General features: G+C 40.9%; 1 protein-coding gene across 4 annotated transcripts in view; it reads right to left on the reverse strand.

Annotated features, from left to right (window-relative positions):
- Nucleotides 1-16,272, reverse strand: part of ANO4 (anoctamin 4) — a 359,351-nt gene that overhangs the window by 278,465 nt on the left and 64,614 nt on the right. Inside the window, exon 1 of one of the 4 annotated variants that reach the window (XM_019732194.3) lies at nt 13,890-14,355. The exons of 2 other annotated variants lie outside the window; for them this stretch is intronic. The gene's annotated coding sequence lies outside the window, so the exon portion shown is untranslated. Of the gene's footprint in view, nt 1-13,889; nt 14,356-16,272 lie in introns of those variants that run through there. One more of the 4 variants, XM_019732195.3, reaches the window with a different exon arrangement.

Here is a 16,272-nt window from a genome sequence, read left to right on the forward strand (position 1 = left end):
CATTTATTGGCACCCTTGTGTGTGTGTATGAGTGTGTGTGTATGTGTACACACACACTCATATACAAACGTATATTGTGTATCACTAACACTATGACATACATCTATATAAGGTTATAAAAACAAGGGCCAGTTAATGCCACCTATGGGGGTAACAAAAGAAAGGTTTCATATTGACTGCCATGGTTTAAAGGACTCCTTCTCATCCATCACTCTGGCAAAATATAACTGAAGAGTTAATTTTGTGACTTATGATGACAACAACAGGTTAATTCAAGAAAGAATGAACCCACCCAATTCAATGAAGACTGTGCATGGTTTCCTATAAGTACAGTTAACTGGAGAATAATAATATGTCACACTGTATCACTTCATTAGTATGGCCAAGGGAACAGTCTCCACTCCTGTCCAGTTCTGATCTCTACTTGTCCTGTACCATGGAAATTTACCCAGTCCCCAGTGACTAGGGCAGTTCAGCTTTGGGCATGGTTTTCATCCTCAATTTTTCAGGGGAAATCTAATTTCTTATAGCCAGCCGAAAATCCTTCAAAAGGCAGGTCTGACAAAAGGGTACCTGGCTGAGATCCATAAAAACTCTCATGAATGCATTTTCAGTTTCATGACATAACACACCACATGATTTATAGGAACAGAGTTACTATTGGGAACTGATGGCACTGTCTCACTCAAAGATAACTTGCAGATATAAAAGAATTAGCCTTGACTCAACTCTCTGGAACATTTTATAACCTTTGCTAATGGAAAACAAGTACCTAGGCTTTAGAAGGAACTCTCTTTTAGCCAAAAACACTTGGATAAAATATTAGGCAATTTATAATTTTCGGTGACATTTAATTCATGTTTCCCACACTCCCAAGATCCATGACCTGGGGGTCCTTTGCTGTGCCCTCACATTGTTCCTTTTCTATGTCAATCCCAATGGATTGTCCATTTCTTATATGATCAGGGTCTTAATTACTATTTGCTGAAAATTCTCAAGCTGTGAAATTGCTTGAAGTTAAATTTAAGGGTAGTCTCTATCAATTTTATTGTTCAGGAAAGTAGATACCATTTATATACTTCCAATTAACCCCTATATAATGCAGCCTCCCAGAGTAAGGAAATCCTCAGAATTCTCTACGGAATCATTTCACTCATTCCAGTGTGGTGTACAAGTATACAGATGCATAGAATGTAACCCTGCAAGAGTTCATGATGGCCCACTCACCATACCGGCCACATGACTGCTCTTGCTGAAGTCACCCTCCCCAACTATTCCTTCCTCGTCTCCCTTTAAGATACGGTGTATTTCCTTAGCAGCACCTACCTAATCTATACTTGCCCATTTTACTTCTGAGGCACATCTTCCTGCATCCTTTCAGCTCGAGCTGGGAGACAGACCCACAACCCTACCACCCCTCACCACCTCTAATGCCACCACCCTGGTCCATCATCACCTCTCTTCTGAATTTCTGCACCAGCCTCCTCACTGATCTGTTTCCGCCCTGACTCCCTGTGATCTGTTCCCCTCACAGTAGTAGTAAGTGAGAACCTTTCAAGGCTGCCAGTCAAATCATGGCACTTCAGTACTCAAAATACTGGCCCCCCATCTCACTCTGAGCAAAATCTAACACCTACCATGACCTCTGGCTCCCAGCCTCCTTCTCTGTTACATTGCTCTAGCGTTCCTGGCCTCCTTGCTATTTCTTAATCACACTAAGCACAGGCCCTTCTCAGAGTCTTTGCCAACGGCTGTTCCCTCTGCTTGGGCACACTTTACCATATATCCCCTGGCTTGTACCCTCCCTAACGCCCAACCTCAGGTCTCTGCTCAACTACCACCTTGCTAGAGGTCTGCTCTGGCCAGCATACTCCAGGCCACTCTCCCTTGCCCCTGCATTCGGCTTCGTTGCACTTAAATCGCCCGTCATATCAGCTTACTTGCCAACTTCCTTGCTAGTCGCCTCCTTCTTCAGTGTACTCTCTTTGGGAGCAGGGAGCAAGTCTGTCTTATAGACTGCTATATGCCTGGATCCTAGAACGAAGCCTGGCCTCCAGGTGATTATAAGTAATTGTTGAATGAAAGACTCTTACATAAGGTCCCTTTGTCAATCCTCATGTGTAATGAAAATAATCTCTCACTGTGCCCACTGTTATAATCTCCATACCCGTATTCCTCATTGTAGACACACACCCTTCTTATTTGCACTGCATAAGGCTACCACAGTGATGTCAGCTACAATCTGACCTTGTCTCTCTCCTGCTCAAAAATTTCTTCAGTGCCTACAGAATATAGCAAAGCCTCCTTTGCCTGTCACATTAAGCCTTTGGAGATCTGCCACTTGCCTACTGATGGAGCCTCACCTCCTACCTTAGCTCCAGAGACTTGTAGCTCAGTTGTGCCCCAGGGGCTTTGCACTCGCTAATTTCTGTCTGGAGCAGCCGCTCCTGCTTTGTCTACCTGGCAGCATCTCATTTAATGGTCTCAGTTCAGACTCTACCACCTCAGTGAAGTTGTCTCTGATTGCCTCAGGCTAGCCTTAAACCCTCACCCCCATCGTCCAACTCTACCTTGCCTCTATTTACAAAAATAGCACATTATTTTACTATAATAATTTGTTTTCAGGTCAGCCTCCCAGTGAACAGCAAACCCCTTAATGAAAGCATTTTATTAGCATTCATATTCTTAATGGTTGGCCTACAAGGTCTGACAATTAAGTTCGTGAACTCATCCTAGAAAAAGCACTACATAACTTCTTACTGAATATCACTATGGTCACCTTCGAAGTCCTCCCCTTGGGAAGCTACGCACCAATGCCAGTGCCTAGTCCACCCTTCAAGGCAATTTTGGAACTCTTTTTCTGGAATGGCCATCAGAGCTGTCATCGTATTACCCCTGAAGTCATGGATATCATCAGAGTGTCTTCCTTTCAATATTTCCTTCATCTTTGGGTAAAGAAAGAAGTCACCTGATTGGGGGCCAGATCAGGTGAGCAGGGAGGGTATGCCAATACAGTTATTGGTTTACTGGCTAAAAACTCTCTCACAGACAGTGCCGTGTGAGCAGGAAAATTGTCATGATGCAAGAGCCATGAATTGATGGAGAAAAGTTCAGGTCGTCTAACATTTCACACAGACTTTTCAGCACTTCCAAATAGTAAACTTGGTTCACTGCTTGTCCAGCTGGTACAGATTCATAATGAATAATCCCTCTGATCTCAAAAAAGGTTAGCAAGATTGTTATAATATGTTCGCGAACTTAACTGTCAGACCTCATATATAAATGCTCATTAAATGCCTCCTGAGTTTAAATAATACTGGACAAATTAATTAATAATAAAATGTTACAGAACACTTTGCAAAAGGATCTGAGCAACTGGTGCTCTGAATTTGGGAGTGTGAAGAACATTTATTAAATTCAATTACAAATTTAAAAACAAATGTTTTTATAGTTAGATCAACAATTCAAAATATGGGTTTTTAAAGGAGTGATAAAAGAAAAAAAATCAGTCAATCACATCTACCAATACAAATTTTCAATATTTTCCCCTAGGAAATTTATTCATTCTATGGTACCTAAAGGACATTCCCATTTTCTTCTCATCCCTCAATACTCCTGGAAATCTGAAGATTAGACAAGGCCCTATCATAAAACCATTTCAAATTATTCAAAGACAAAAATATTACCAAAATCCATATGAAGGATATTTTAAAACACTACTGACAGTCATAAAAGAAGATTTAAATAAATAGGAACATATATCCTGTTTGGGGACCGTTTGGCTCAATTTCATAAAAAATTCTACCTAGATTAATCTATGAATTTAATTTAACCCTCCCCTAAAACATGATTTTTTTAACTATGCAATTTCAAAGCTTCATTGAGAAAAATAAGCATGTAAGAAGCTCCAGGAAAATCCTGGAACAGAAAAAAGAATAATAAGAGGAGACTGACCATACCAGATATTGAAACACATAAAACTAGAGAAATTAACATAGTGTGGAGCTAGCCAACAAACTGAGTCAACAAAACAACGCAAACTCTCCAAAAATAGTTCTCACTGCATAAGGGGATTGAATAGATGATGCTACCCTTTTGTGCCACCTTTCACCCTGATCCAATTAGTCATCATCTTTCATCAGGAATTACCACATCACAGGCAAGGAAAAGACACACTGTTCAAGAAATGTTTGGAGAGAACTGGGTAGTTCCTGTGGGAAAATTAAATTCCTATTTCATTACTACACCAAAATAAGTATGAACCAGAAACATTTACAAAAATAGAATCATAAAAATACAAAATACAAAATTGTAGAAGAATCAGTTTCCATGTTCCCAGAGTGGGTTAGGCTTTGGGGATTATTACGCAAAATCCAGAAACTACAAAGGAAACATATGACAAATTTAACTACATAAAAAGTTCTTATGCTCAAAATGTCATATATAATATCAAACAACAAATGACAGAATAGGGGGAAATATGTGGGGGAAAATCACAAGGAAATGTTAATTTCTTTAACCTACAGAGAGCTCCTAAAAACCAAGAAGGCCCAAACTCAAATTTTACAAGTGAATTTGCAAAGGGCCTGAAGAGACTGTTCACAGAAGAGGAAAATACACAGTAAAGACATGAAAAGATGCTCAAGTTGAACTATGAGATAGCACCTTTCACCTAGCAGATTAGCAAAGATCAAAATGTGAGTGGGTGTAGGGGTGAGGACACAGGCAGTTCCCTTTATGGCTGGTGGAAGTGTAAATTGGCAACACTTCTGTCAATGGCTATTTCATAAGAATTATCAAAATCTTAAACTCACATGCCCCGTGACTCAGCCATTCTACTTTCAGAAATCTTCCTACAAACTTACTGGAACACAACCACTTCTCGTGGACCACGCTACCAATCCCATCTCCGTGGCTATTCTCTCCAGGAAACTACAAATCTATACAGTACAGCCTAGAACACACACCACCTGAGGAGCAACCATCCCTAAACCCTCTCAAATAGCAACAGTAAAGGGACTTAATCATATTTGCTGCCATCTTGCTCAATTTACTCTTTTCCTGCCAGAAAGCCACTTCCTGTGTCTAGTAGGTCATCCTCCCATGATCCCATTGCCACGTGGTCTTTCAATTCCCCTGTTCATACATCACTATCATTCAGACTTATAATCCAATTGAATCCCAAATTACAACAAGTATTTAAGAGAATAAGAAAAACTGTGAGATCCCTCCAGAAAGCTTCATCATAAAATCATTAATCAGAAACATGAAGAAGAAAGTATGACCTTAGTTATTAAAATCCTGCTAAGCAGGTAAATAATACACACGTGCATATGAGAACTTCTCCAAACTTCTGACGCCAGGAAGACAAAGTGATGATGAAAGTTAACCGTTGTGTAGTGTAACCATCTCATAGGGACCGCACTAAGCACTTTCCAAGTATTATCTCATTTAACACCCACAGCAACTCTATGAGGCATAGACTGTTAGTTATACCCATTTTTATATTTGAGAACAATGACACATAGAGACTAAGTAACCTGCCCAAGGTCCAAAGGTGAATAAGTGGCAGAGGCAGAATGGGAACTGTCTGCCCCAGGCCCAGGCTCTCCACCACTAGGAGATACTTTCTTGTAAATCCTAATTCTTTTAGAAGCAAGATGGAAAGCTTGCTGGAGTAGAATGAAACACTGATACTGAATTAAAGATCACATAGAATAGAGAGTGGGAAATGGGGGAAATCCATAAATAATGCTTTTTGTTTCAAGGCACCATTTCCATTAACCAACTCACCAGATGTTCTACATTAAGCAGAACCTGTTTTGGTAAACGTTGCTCATTGCTCATTGATATACATATGTCTCACGGGCTTCATCCTCTCTCCCTCCCCTTCCTTTCCTCTCAAATTGCAATTCCTTGGAAAATTTCTTGTGTGTTCACTTTCTAGTTCATCCTTACCTTTTAATGAGCTGTGCTCACTGGGGACGTCAACCATTCCTGTCCCCTCCCAGGGCCAGAACTCTCTCCACACGAGCTACCGGATTTCCCAGGAGGACACCCCAATCTGCTCCCCTCACACAAGAACAGATCCATTTCTTCCTGTGTTCTTCATCGAAATTCTGACACCTTTATCCTTGAGAAAAATACTCATGGGCTTTGAAGTCCACAGTACTTTTCCTTTAAGTCAATTCAAGCACTAAATGCCTGATTTTCATTTTTGGTCATAGTACTTTCAACTGTTTCCACAGCTGAACTTATCTGGGGGTCGGGGGGGACCCTCAAGATTGTGGTTTATGATCTACTAGTCAAAAAGTAAATATAAAAATAGTAAGCTGAAAAAAAATAACGGAGAGAAGATAATTTAAACATACTGCATAAGTGAAATAAGTCAAAAGAAAACCGAAATGTGAAGATAACAGCAGCAAAAACATGCTTCATTTTCTTTTCCTCCATAGTGCTTATCGCCATGTGACATGCTTTATATTTGTTAAGGTGTTTGCCTGTATCGTCCTCCTCGTCCTGCCAGAATGTTAACTCCTTGAAGGGAAGAGGCTGTCTTGCTCACTGTTGCTTCTCCAGTGCCTAGAACTGTGCCTGGAGCACAGTAACTACTCAATAAGTACTTGTTGAGTGAGTGAGTGAATGAAGGAAGCTTTCCTGTCTCATCTTTTGCTCCATAAATAAAACTTATTTGCTTTCATGCTCTGGTCAAGATATCTAGAGATTTTCCTTGCATCTTCTCAATCTTTTGAGGTTACTTTCAAAATGGAGAATCATCTAATCAGATCCAATTCTCAGATGCACAAAACTTAACTTACCACTCCCTAAACATATGTTCCCTGATTCCTTTAGAAAAAAAAAAAAAAGGAGGGAAGAGGCACAGCAGAAATTATACTTTAGGGATGAACTGAACCATTACAAATGGAAAATTCTAAGCCACTTTTCACCTACAGGACACTAGCTGATGCATACATATTCCCACTGTTTCATAAAATGATTGCATTCCTTGTAAATAGAATAAAGTTAATTGCCAAAGAAGCATAACAAGTTATTAGTAATAAAGCACCATAGAGCCTTGGGCTTCTTTACCCTCTGGACAGCATAATAACAGGCAATTCAGTGACCTCAATCTCTCTCTAGGTCTAAACTGATTGATTTAAGTTAGATTTCCGGGCTTCACTTCCTTGTGATGACTTTGAATGTCAAAGTATAACTCAAGGGCCAGAGGGATGAGTGAGAAACAAACTTATGTGGCTCCTTGGGGAGCAACTGCCCTCCTTCCCTACTGAATACAGACTTTTGATTTAATTAAGCCTGAGGGGAGATTCCAAACAAATTTCCATGTGGCTTTTTCTAGACCATATTAATTATCTTCCAACTTGTAGAAATAGACTGCCATCTAGATCTTCTGATACCATTCCCATCTCCCCTCTCCAAAGGTTCCTCATCTTCCCCTGCATGTTCCACTCCCCTTCCCTCCCTGCTGACACACCGTCAGCTCTATAGGTTCTTGCTCAAGCCAGCCTCTCTTTCTGGGACGCCCTTTCTACCCCGGCCTTACCGCAAGTCTACAGCCTACTAGAATCCCTCTCTATAACAGTCTGCCTTGTAACCACGTCATTTATACACGGAACAAATCCCTCCAAGTTTGTGGCCTTTTGGAGGACAGAAATTATGCTGCTACTTTTTTTTTCTTCTTCAATCTTTCATTCATTCCTGGGGACCTAACATAATGCTTTGCTTATAGAAGACACTTAATAAATTCTTGTCATTTACTTTATTGAAACTCTTTTGGAGGCAAAGACATTTTTCTGGGGTGTTACACAGAATTTCTAATGAATGACATCAGGATGGCTGCCAATCTCTTTATCCTTCTCACTAAAATTCATATAGTCACATTGTTTTGAAAAATTGAGTTTTCTATATAGAACAACAGTCACAAATATCAGCACCACAGGTTGTATATAGTGATTCCCAATTCATTTGTTCAAGGACTATTGGGTTTTTGCTGTAGCGGTCACGAATTAGGTCCTTGAGTATAGAGATTCAAAGATAGTCCCTGCCCTCAAAGAACAAAATGTCTCTTTGGGAGAGAGAGAGAGCCAAACAGACAAATAATGACACTATAGTCAGTAAAGTCCTATGAGACCTTTGTAGAAGAGGACATACATGGTCTACCTAGCTCAGCTTTGCGCAGTAAGGGTCAAACAAAAATGGCAAGCATCCAAAAGCTTTCACGGAAGATGATATTTGAGCTTGCCCTGAAGTTAGACTGATGAAAGAAGAAGGACATTCCCAGAAGAGGGAACAGTATGTGCAAACACACTAAGAAAAGTGAGAGCTGCATATTTCTGAGCACCGCAAATGATTTGATTATTCTGGAACATTCCTGGGGAGCCACAGAACAAGAAAGCAAGGGCTGTACATTAGTATGGACCTGGTATGAGAGGCCAAGGAGTTTTGTCTTTAACCTGCAGTTTGTTCCATGGACACTGTGCTATCCAGATGATCCATTTCGGATTCCAGGACACAGGTTACTTTAGCCAAAGAATGAAACTGTCGTGTTGTGAATCACAATAATAGTACAAACAAGTTTAGCTAATTAACCTCTTTTGTTCAGTCAGGTAAAAAAAAACTCGGAAGCTAAAAATACTATGTTGGAAAACTGGAAGACATGTGGTACAATGACAGGAAAGGTGCCTTTTTATGAAAGGAACTAGTCTGCAGAAGAATCCCAGGGAAGAACTTCCCAAGCAAACTGTTTTTCAACTGGATTCCTTGAGAAACCATGTGAAACAGTAAGCAGACCCCTGGCTGAGAATCAAAAGATGATAAACTCCACGAAGCAGAACTAGATTCGGAACTCCCTGAGAGCAACAGCCACATCCAGCTGTCTCACCACTGATTTTAACCAGTTGGCACTAGCGTGAACACAATAGGTGCTCAATAAATATTAGGTGAATGAATGAAGGAATCAATCCATAAGCATCATCCCCTCCACAAAACAAATAAATAGTTGAAGCACAAGGAGAAAAAAATGAGCATAGTGTTTGTAAAATTCTTGAAATGTATTTAAGAAAAGCAAAATTTCAATTAAAATAAAGACATTTCCACACAAGTGTGAACAAATTACCATAAACGTTTGCTTGACGGTGACTCACTCTGACTGGTACAGCCACGTAATCTGCATGAAATGAACCCAGAAATAATGGACACCACTGAGTTAGATGCCACAAAGCAGTTTTGTGAGCAATGAATGACACAGTAAGTGTCAGCTGTGTATCGTGGAAGAGGCCCCACACCAAGAACGGAACAGGGGTCTGAGTAAATCCATATACAATGCACTAACTGGTCTTGCCCAGGTGCTAACCAGGTCTCTCTAGCCCTGGGGAAGGCACTTAACTTCTCCTGGGCCTCAGTTTTCTTATCCAGGAAGTGAGAGGGAAGGTAAGATGCTCCTCAAGGTCCCTTTTGATGGTAAGGAAAGACACATCAAGAGATCCCAAGATAAACAGGCAGTCATCATATACACATAAGTCCTGTTCCTGAAGGTTCACGATTTTACACGTTTCTGAGTAACACCGATGCTCGTGTCACTGTCATAGTTCTGGGGGCTTTGTAGGGTCAAGGGAAGGTGTAGCCCATCTCCTCCTGAATGGGTCAACTGCCCTAGAAATTACCATCCCTCTAGTAAAAAAAGAATAGAGAGGCAAAATAACAGTTCACACTTTTTAATGGTTGGGGGAGCTTTCTGAGGTTATGTGACTGAAGGGCAATGTGGAAGATGAGTTTGAGTCTCACAGCCAATTAGTGGCTGGAGCTAGACTGGAACCTGGGGTCCTGAAGACATTCCACTGTGACTGGCTGTCATCTCTGATGATCTGCAGACACTCATTCCCTCTCTGACACTCACAGGAGGTCCCCAGTGGGAGACCAACAGGAAAAATGTAAGTAAGTGAATTCCTGCTGTATTACAATATGTCTGCTTCCTATAAGCATTACTGCTGGCTCTCACAAGCCAAAAGATCACTAAGCAGATGCCTAATGAAGGGTCAAATTTTTCTATTAGAGAAAAGGCCCACAAAACCTGTCATTATGTGTTTTTAACCATCTCGTGGCTCTTCAGACTTAAGAGCCAACAGTTTGTCTGGAGAATTAAATCTTAAATATAGGGAAGAAGTTTCCCCTTTTATCTTGCATTATTTTGGGGCTGTGATCTGGTTCTCCTCCAAAATTCTGCCATCTCCCTCTTCCACCCAAGAGATATAACTTGCAATGTAAACGTTTATGACAGTCTAGCTATGTTATGCTACTGAGGACATGACTTTTTTTTTTTTTTTTGCTGCGAAGCTGATCTAGCGACTACAGTCCTAAATGAATTCAGTAAGGAGGCGCACTTCAAACACGCAGGATTTAACCCAGCTCATGAAGCATTTCTCCTATTTTATACAATCTGTCTGAGTTGCCAATTGAATAGCAAATTCCTTTCAAAGTAGATCATCATAGCTGGTGTTAGAAATGGTTTTGAATCTCTGTTAAAGAATGGTCCTCCCTCTAAGCAGCTTTATGTGGGAGTTGTACATTACTCATTTCACTCTGTAAAAAAGGCTTAGGGAGAGATGGTAAAAGACTACATTGACTTAATTATGTTGGAAAAGGCAACAGAAAAATTCAACCAACATCCTTAATGATATTGTTCATTCAATTCCCTCAGAAAGGCTATATCACATAATCAAATGATGTCACTTTGTATCACCCATAAACAACCCCTCTTAACACAAAGACTTTTTAGATAGTAAACATGTCAAGATTTAAGGGCAGTCCAACCTAGACAGACACAGAATATCATTAATTAAAATGCAAAACTGATTCTATTTCTGTTCCTGGTAATCAACTATGGAAAATAGTTTCAATGTCAAGAATGCTTGCAGAAGAAGCATGAGGTTATATTCCTATTAATGGGGGCAATTTCTTCTCTCAGGTACATGATTACAGGTTGAACACTGGAGTTCGGTTACTAAAAGAGAAGCTGTAATCAACTCTTCATTAATCGTCAATTTTCACTGTCTGCGTTTATATGTGCACATCTACGCACATTCACATATAGAAACAGATATAAAGCAGAGGTGGGAAAGAGAGAAAGCAGAAAGAAAGAGGATAAAAATGGAGAGTACTGATTCACAACATAAGCTGCAAGTTTCAAATTAAAACAACACCAAAAAGAAACAGTGTAAGAGCACTGTTTCGACAACAGCTCTGATTAAGAAATGTGAAAAATTAATAATTGCATCTACACCAATCTAGGTGTTTCTAGACCCATTTCAAATAACATCCATTCACTAGGGGTGCAAGCCAAATCAGTTGCAAGGCACAGCAGCTCAATTAACACACACACATAAAATGTGGCAGTGACTTCATCACACCAAGAGGCTAGGCTCTACTAGCACTGCCTTCATCAATTTTTCTTGCAGTAGTTTTCTAGGCTGCCTTCAGAGACCCTGCAAAGGAATTAACATGACCCCATGCTGTGAGACAAGAAAGTGCTGAAGAATGCACTCTCTCAATTCAAACAGATTCCCAAAGGTGTTACCTGGAGGAGGGGTGTGGGAAGTGGGGAAATCCCTAGCAAAAGAAGAAGGAGGAGGAGGAGGAGGAGGAGGAGGAGGAAAGCTAGCTAGAGGATGCTAAGCCATATCTTAATATCTCTGGAATTTTTCTTCTATTCTCTAAATGAACGTGCTACAACTATTAAAAATATGAACACATAATAGTCACAAGTAAACGGTACATTCACATATATGCTTATATATATATACAATTCTGGTTGCATAGGTAAACATTGTTCAGCAAAATAAAGAAAGCCTATGGAATTAATCTCATGGCTAAAGTTGCGACTAATTAAAAGAATATTTTCTAAATGCATCTGAAATTGCCTGCAGTGTGAAACACAGTGTCTATTTCTATGACACCCAAGCTGATTCCAACTCTTTCCATCTTGAATATGAATACCTCACATTCAGTTGCCAGGCGCCTGATAAAAATCTTTGCAAATGGAGGGGGGAAATTAAGCAAAGTAAGAAAACACCACTCGAGATGAAAGTAAACAACTAAATATTAAAGAATCATCAAGGGAAGCAGAGAAGTCTGCCGGTCGAATCACTATGTTGCTACAAGCGATAATCGAAGTAGGAAAGAGTAGAAATTGGAATAGCTAATCCAAACAATGCTTAAAGTAATCCAAACATTATTTAAGGATTCAGAGACTACATCCTGCAAGGATCCTGATTTGTAATGTTTGCTATTACCCACTGCTGCTTTTACTCTGTAACTGGACTATCATTTAAATGAAGAAGAGTTTGTAGATGTTGGTATGTATGCTTTCATATACGAAAGAGTACTCCACCAAAAAACAAAACACCAAATGTTTCTTCTTACGACTCAGGGAGCAGGATAAAAGCATATGCCTGATGTCATCACCACTATTTTAAGAAAAATCCACACAGACAGTGGAAACAAAAGTGGTGAGAATAAGAAAGACAGTTAAGGAACTTTACATTCCAAACTCCCAATCCACAGGAGAGACCAGAAATTTCACCCGACATTGTCCCCTCATTATTACCCCCCAAAATCACATATATTATTAGTACAGTATCTTATAAATCAGAGGCTGAATTACATTGAATGGGAATCTTCCCTAATGTGAAATGGACCAGAATTGGAAAACCCACACAAAATCAGATAAGATAACCCAACTCCAGCCCAAGACTAGAAAAGAACTAAACAGAATTACAACTATGACACTTATTCTTTGGAATGTCGCATTGACCAAAGTAATTCAACACATCTTCTACCAAAAAAAAAAAAAAAGAAGAAGAAGAAGGATATCTCCCTGTGGAGACAGACCCCTTTAATCACAGGTTCCATAAGGTGAGAACCAGACCTCAATGTTCTTGGGTTTCCTTTGGGCTTCAAGAGGCAGCCAGTAATAAACTTGAAGCTGTGCTCTCTGAAGGGAAGCCTGGGAGACCAGGCGAAAAATTAGAACACTATTCTACAAGTAATGCCCTGGAATAAACAACTGGACGGTGGTGCTGCAACACGCATGTTGGAAACCTTTTTTCTCTTAGAAAAGTCTAACTATTCTAATAGCCTCAAAGCATTTGGTCTCCCAGCGGGAGGATGAAATTACGTTGTCAACTCAGAGATGTCCCTATCACCACTGCCCCACTACCCTCTGAAGAGGATGTAAAATATGGTTGGCAGAACAGGCACCCTGAGACTCCAAAGGGAAAGAAGTGATGAGGTCATGCTGTCTACCCCATCCGCCAGTGCAGGATTCCTCCTGTCGGGGATGTTACTGCCAAGTTGTTAAACCCTCAACATCCAGGGCCATTCTGGACCCACCCGCAGGTGCTTCAAGCGCCACTGCCCACAGCGGACTCTGACATAACTCATGCGTGTGCTTGCCTTCACCCGGAAAGATAGAATAGTTTGCTACGCGGGCCGACCAACCCCAAGCCTTCCAGATTCCCAGACAGTGCCCCTCATCTTGCCTAAATTTGTCAGTCAGCCTCCACTGACTGATTCCCTGAACACTGCTGCAGTTCACCATCCTGAACACATTTCCCTGGCTGCTGCTTCAAGGACAAAGAGAGAGCGCTTATGTTTCCATCGCAGCTGAGCAGCTCAGGTTTGTGGGGGAAAATAAAAATAAAAGGACAAACAATCCAGACAAACGACCCCTGGCATTTTAGTGAGCTCCCCAGACATGGATCCACCAAAACGGGAGAAACGCAGAGAGAAGGTCACTAAGCATCACTGGAAAGACAGCAAGCAAGCGAGCGTTCCGTTCACTGCAGCAGAGCACCTCATTCAAGGCAAGCACTTACCATAAAAATAGAAAGGGTCCACAGAAGGAGAAGGGATCCTTCCTCAGTGTCTGAGGCAGAAAGAAATCCACCGCGAAGCTCCAGGCAGGCTGCAGATGAGGCCAGCAAAGTGATGAAAGGCGATAAAACCACCACACAAGTCCCTTTCAGCCTCCCCTCGGGCCCGCATGCAGTTGTTTGTGCTGTAAAAAACCCTGAGAAGTCTGGAGCAGGACTCTCCTGAGAACGAGCCGGAGTGAGAGGAGCCTGGTGGATTTCAGCAGCCTCAGAGCATCACGCTCAGGATCGTCCGCCCCCGGGTGCAGGGGAGGCAGGGGCGGTCGGGGAGCCTGGGCAGCAGGCTGGGGTCGAAAGGCGAGAAGAGGAGCTTCTTTGGAGTGGAAGGAACTGCCCCGCGAGAATATCAGTATTCTACATCAGTTATTGCCAGCGACCAATCAGCCCAGCCAGGGGGCCGTGTCAGTGTGACAAGGGAGCAGCAGCAGATGACAGCCCGTTCTGAGAGAGACAGGACAGCCCCTGCCTCCACAGAAGTTTGGAAGGACTGGCATTTTACCCTCCGCTCAATTGCTGATAATATCTGCTTGTTACTAAAATCAAGATCCAAAGCCCCATAGTTACACCAGCCACTTAGGAAGTTTCTGACGCATCTCACAGCATCTCTGCAAGAAACCAGACTTGAAACCCACCCTAAATGGTGTCTAACGGCATCTCACAGACCTGACAGCCTGGCAAATGTGCACCAAGAGGTCACCATGAGTACAATAATGGTACTTTGGATGTGAGTTTCTTTACGCCAAAGGTGCAGGATGGGATGACCAGGGACAAGATTCCCTATTTCACAAGTGAGGAAGTCAGCTAGAAAAGGTCTCTCTGGAAATTTGCCTCTCGGTTACATTCATTTTCTTGTGCAATATATTATGTACAGGAGAACCTGTTAGGGATGAGTTTATAAAGATAGCTAACATTTCCTTTGGAGGTCAGTTAAATTACCCGTAAGACAGAGACTATGTGGTTTTGGGGAAACAACCCTGTACAATAATTCATCTGCACACTGAACTTTGAGAAACTCTGAGCGAGACTAATGGAAGAGGAAAAGGAGCAAAATCCCCTTCTTAGTGGTGACTAAAGGATGAGTGAAAAATGTTACACTTTTCCTGGTGGCCTTTCTCCCCATTCTATTTTAATATTGAACCTATAAACTTAGTACCTACGTTAATCAATTTGGGTTCATTGGTGATTAAAGTAGACGGGGGAGTGGGTCCTAAAGTTCAATGCCAATCCAACTGGACTCCACGGTGAAACTTCAGAACTTTTATATAACCTGAGATTGCCTCGAGTCACCATTTTATCTCTGCAGAAAAGGTTCTGTTTAAATGAAAAGGTTCATTTTGGTTCTGTTTTAACCTAGAAGTTGAACTATAATTTGGACATTTCGTTGCAGTCTCTACCCAGAGGCAAGCTAACTTTGGGGAGTGTGAACACTACAGCTTAAAAGGAAGGGCTGGTCTCCAAGGAAGCAGTTAACTCACCACCCAAATGAGTTACAGCAGGAGGCCATAAAAATCTTCCACATCAAAGATGAACATAATAAAGTTAAATTTTTAAAATGAAGAAAGTGTGGTTTGCTAGGGTAGTCCTACGTACATTAAATAAGGAAAACCTGGGAGCCCAAGTCTCAAATTCTGTTTAATTATTCACTCCCGTTCAACTGCAATGAGCAAACATTTAAAGGGTACTATGTGTCAGAGGTACAGAGATTAAAGTGGCAGGCCCTGCCTTCAAGAAATTTATAGTCTCATGGGCAAATTTAAATCTTTTTTTTTTCTTTTTCAAAATTTCAACGCTGTGACTCTTGCCAAGACAGAAAATATTCTACTATTCTAAAGTCTCTCAGATAAAACCAAACCATGATGTTTGACTGTGGACGCAAAGTTCCAAATTAGACTAATAAGGCGTTTTCCATAATCAAAACCATTTGGGAACTACAAATGCCCAAATTATTTAAATCTAATTAAAACATGAAAAGGGTTTTTAACTGAATGTTTGCTTTTATCAGCATCAACAGCTTCTGACACTGCAAAAACACGGGGCAGCATAATTTAATAAGGGAATATTATCTAAAGCTCCCAAAGTATTCGAGATTAGTACTGTTTACGGAACAGCTTCAATACCTTGAATATATAGGGTGATAATGAAGCATGAAAATGACAAAACTGCAGAAGTACAAATTACTTAGTAGATTAAATAATGCCACATCTATATAACAATTAGGTCAATAAAAATGGGTATTCTGTCACTTACTCAGATGTAATTAATTTTAAAGTTTGGCGACTATTCCACTCCTTCCTCCTCAAAAGATGATAGAAACACTGTCCATTTC

This window comes from Rhinolophus sinicus, chromosome 1 (assembly GCF_057876585.1).
Source record: "Rhinolophus sinicus isolate RSI-liver-muscle chromosome 1, RSI-T2T, whole genome shotgun sequence".
Lineage (NCBI taxonomy): Eukaryota > Metazoa > Chordata > Mammalia > Chiroptera > Rhinolophidae > Rhinolophus > Rhinolophus sinicus.